We start from the raw sequence: 4,133 nt of genomic DNA on the forward strand, positions 1-4,133 counted from the left end.
TCTGGAACTTCTCTAATTTTTGCAAATTTTTTGATGTCTGGGGCGGACTGGGACACAAAAGCCAGATTGATGGCCCCCTGATTCTCCAGGCCTCAGGGTAATAGGCGTCCAGTAAGAGCTAAAGGAAAGCAGCTAGCAACTCCTGTGGACCCTGAGTTACAGCTCCTACCTCGGAGAGTTTGCTGGGCTTGTGGGCCACTCCCCTAACCCCTTCTATAAGATACCGGTGAAAAGTGTTCAGAGCCTGGTGACCCCCGCCTCCAAGGTGTTGAGGTCCCATTTGGGGTCAGGTAGAGGGAAAAAATCTTTTTCCTCGTCCTGGACCTATGATGGCTTTCAGGGCTTCCTGTCTAATTTTGCCTTTTTTTTCTGTGGTGAACAGAATTAGTAATAATTGTTGGCAGTTGTCCCAAGTGGGGCGATGCGTCTGGAATACAGATTTTAAGAGTCCTGTCAAAGCCTGGTGCTTCTCAGAGAAGGGGGATGTTGAGTTTCATTGTAAAACCTCCGCAATGTCAACGCCTTAAATTCCCCGGCCTCCCAGCACTACCCCCTCCCAGGGAACTTCCCATCTCGGCAGGTACCTAACCCTCCCCCTCTCGCCGTCTAAGCAGTTCTCCAGTACAACCCCCTCCCGGGAACTCTTAGCAGTTCCCCAGCACTTCCCTCCTGCACAGCCCCTCACACTGGATGCATCTCTGCCGGCTTGCAGGCCATAGAAATCCCCTTTGCCATACCATGGGTGCCGCCAATTTTGGGTTTAGCCCGGCAGCTTTCCCTTGCCCTTAAAGCTCGTGCCCGCACTTGATGTTTTGGCCCTCTTTTTGATCTCTATCACCTTCCAGTTATATAAGTTACTTGACAAGAAGGGGATGTGAACAAAGAATGGGCGACCCCAATTGTCTTCTGTTGGGGGTGCATCTTGGAAAGGGAGGACTGCCAGTGGGTGCGGGGGCCCCACTACGGGTGTGCAGGGGGGGGACAAGGTTTAGTTAATAGTACTGTCGAGGGGGGTGCTGAGGCGCTGGTTTAGAGGGCCTTGAGTAGGGTGGAAGTAATTCCTGATCCTCCGCTGGGGTGGGGAGAATGGCTGGCCCAGAAGGGACTTTCTTTTGGGCTGGCTAACGTGACCTGAAGTCTAGCCTGTTTTATGCAGTGCTTTAGCCATGGGGGAGACCATTGGACTAAACCCAACCATTGGTCGATGTATGGAAACTGCTCAGGGTATCCAGGAGTTTCTGCAACCATTTTCCATACAGCCTGGGTAATTTTTTGGGTCATAGGTCCCAGTATTTGGCCACCTAATTCCAAAAGACAGCCATTCAAGTTCACACAAAGAGCGGAGTTTTCCACACCTTAACGACTATGCTAACAAGTCACTTTTGTTACAAAGAGTTAGAAAGCTTTTTTTTAAAGCCAGATTCTGAATGCAAATGCTGCACCCTGAGGCAGTGTGGCCTGCCTCAAAGCTGGGCAGGGCTGACTGCCGGCAGAGAAAAGAAAAAACGCTTTTAGTGTCAGTTTAAAACTGAACTTGCTGGCGGCAAGTGTTCCGCCCCTGCGGCTTCTGGTCCCCTTCTCTCTCTCTCTTCTGTCTACTTTCTACTTTCTCTCTCCCTTTCTCTTTCCTCTCCTCTCTTTCTACTTTCTCTACTTTCTGTAGTAAAGCCAATTTTGGAAAGCCACAATATCACAACCCTAGAGCAGGTCATCTGGGCCCAGGCCCTTCCTCATGGGATTTCAGCCCAAAAGGCTGAACTTCTAGCCCTGATAAAAGCCTTAAACTGGGCAGAGGGAAAGACTGTCACTATTTACACCGACAGCTGTTATGCCTTTGCTAAAGAAAAAGGATTATTTCCCTCCAAAGGAAAAGCTATTAAAAATAAAGAGGAAATTCTAGCCCTGTGAGAGGCTATATAGAGCCTAAAACTGTGGCACTAGTCCATTCCAAGGGACACCAAAAGGGGAATTCCCCAGAGGCAAGGGGAAACGGGGCTGCTGACTTACAGGCCAGGCAGGCAGCCATGGGGCCAGGGAAACCACTGACCCTCCTTGTAACCCTGCCTGCCCCAGTTCTGCCCCCTACTCCCCTGTACTCCTCAAGGGAGAAGGACTTTGCAAAGGAACAGGGTGCCACACAGAGCTCCACAGGATGGTAAATACTGCCAGACCAAATGATTGTGGTCCCAAGGCTCTAGGACAGGCCCTAGTTAAAAACACACACCAGGCCACTCACTTAGGACAGACCAAACTAACTATACTGCTAAAAACCAAGTACTACATTCCCCATTTACATGACCTTATCAAGAAAATCACTACTGGTGTCATGTATGTACCCAAGTAAATCCGGGAGGGAACAGGTCTAGCCAAGTAAAACTCAGAGGGACTAGCCCTGGGGAGCACTAAGAAGTAAATTTCACTGAAATAAAACCCCCAGCAAATGGCTATAAATACCTCCTTTGTTTATGGATATGTTCTCTAAATGGATCAAGGCCTTCCCCACTAAGTCCAAGACTGCTTTAGCAGTCACTAAAAAAACTATTATAGGACCTTGTTTGTCAGTTCAGCCTCCCACTAACACTATGGTCAAACAATAGGCCCGCCTTCACTGCACAAATTTCTCAGGGCCTAACCAAGGCCCTGGGTGTATCCTGGAAATTACACTGTGCCCATCGTCCCCAGAGTTCAGGGCAAGTCAAATGAATGAACCGAACCATAAAAGAAGCCCTGACAAAGTTTATCTTAGAAGCTGGTGAAAACTGGGTCAGCCTGCTTCCTTTTGTCCTCCTCTGCATCCGATGCAACTCCTATCAGAAAGGCTTCCCCCTTTTTGAAATCATGTTCAATAAGCCCCCTCCCTTACTCCCCAGACTCTCGGATACCGTGCATGCTGAAGTCCATACTATACCCTCCTTAAGTTCTTACAGGTGCTCCAGTCTGTTCAATCCCAGGTACACCAGCTCATTAAGGACACCCGTCCCACCCCACTAAACATCACAGACCAGCCGATATACCCCTTCCAGCATGGAGATTCTGTCCTTGTTAAAAAAGCTTGCCACCTCCAGCCTCATCCCGGTTAGAAGGAACCCTACATGGTTATCCTAACCACACCCACCGCACTCAAGGTAAACAAACTAACGGCCTGAATTCATCACCCCCACATCCAAACTTCCCCACCGGAAGAACAATAGAGCGTCAACCATTCATCTCCTAATTCACTAGAGCTGAAACTTGTGTGCTCTTCCTGGTCACCACCCTCGCCACCCTGATCCGTGCTGTAAATCCCTACAGCAAACCCCCTTAAAACAAACAAACAATACTAACCTACTAAAGAAATTAATAATTTAATTCCTATAAATAAAACAAGGGGGGAATGTGACATGGTAATGTTGTATTTGACCGGAGCGTAGAAAGTTACCACAAGACAAAAGTATGCCAGATTTGCAGGGTCATTTATTATGCCGGCGACCACAGAGGACTCACGTCTCTCCAACCTGTGGTGGCAAAAGGAGGGTGCCACGATTTTTTATACCCGAAAAACCACCTTGGGAGTGGGGGTGAGGGGCAGGGATGGGGATGAAAAGGCTTCAGACATTCCGAGGGCTAGTGGATTCTGTAAATTACCTCCTGGGCAGAGATGAGGGTGGGGGTCTCCGGACATTCCAAGGGCCAGGGGACTTTTGTCATTCCGTTTGTTACTTAAGTGGTTTACAGAAGTCAAGATAAACATTTGTTTACACATTATCTGGTTAAGGTGGAAATCACAGACCTTAGTTACTTATTACAAGTCACAGGAGCCAGGATGGAACTAGCTTGGGCTGCTTAGTCTGGCAATTGCCGGTAAGCAAAGGCTAGCAATTCTGGCAGTTACTGATAAGAAAGGGTAAGCAGCTTTACAGTTTTATTTACAGTAGCCAAGGCTAGCAGTTATTGTGAGGAGAATGGGGCAGCCATTTCAACTTATCTAAAAACAGTTTTGCATTTTATAAAATAGTTTTCCTCCGGTTCTGGCTCTAGGCCAGCACAATATCACAGTAAAAGCCCGGTAAAACTGCATACCTCAACCATACCTCGGCTTTCTGTTGAAACTGCTCTCTGTAACCCTGATGTGGCAGGCAAGCAGTCCAAACCCA

This window comes from Cebus imitator, unplaced genomic scaffold (genome assembly GCF_001604975.1).
Source record: "Cebus imitator isolate Cc_AM_T3 unplaced genomic scaffold, Cebus_imitator-1.0 Scaffold40, whole genome shotgun sequence".
In the NCBI taxonomy this organism is placed as follows: domain Eukaryota; kingdom Metazoa; phylum Chordata; class Mammalia; order Primates; family Cebidae; genus Cebus; species Cebus imitator.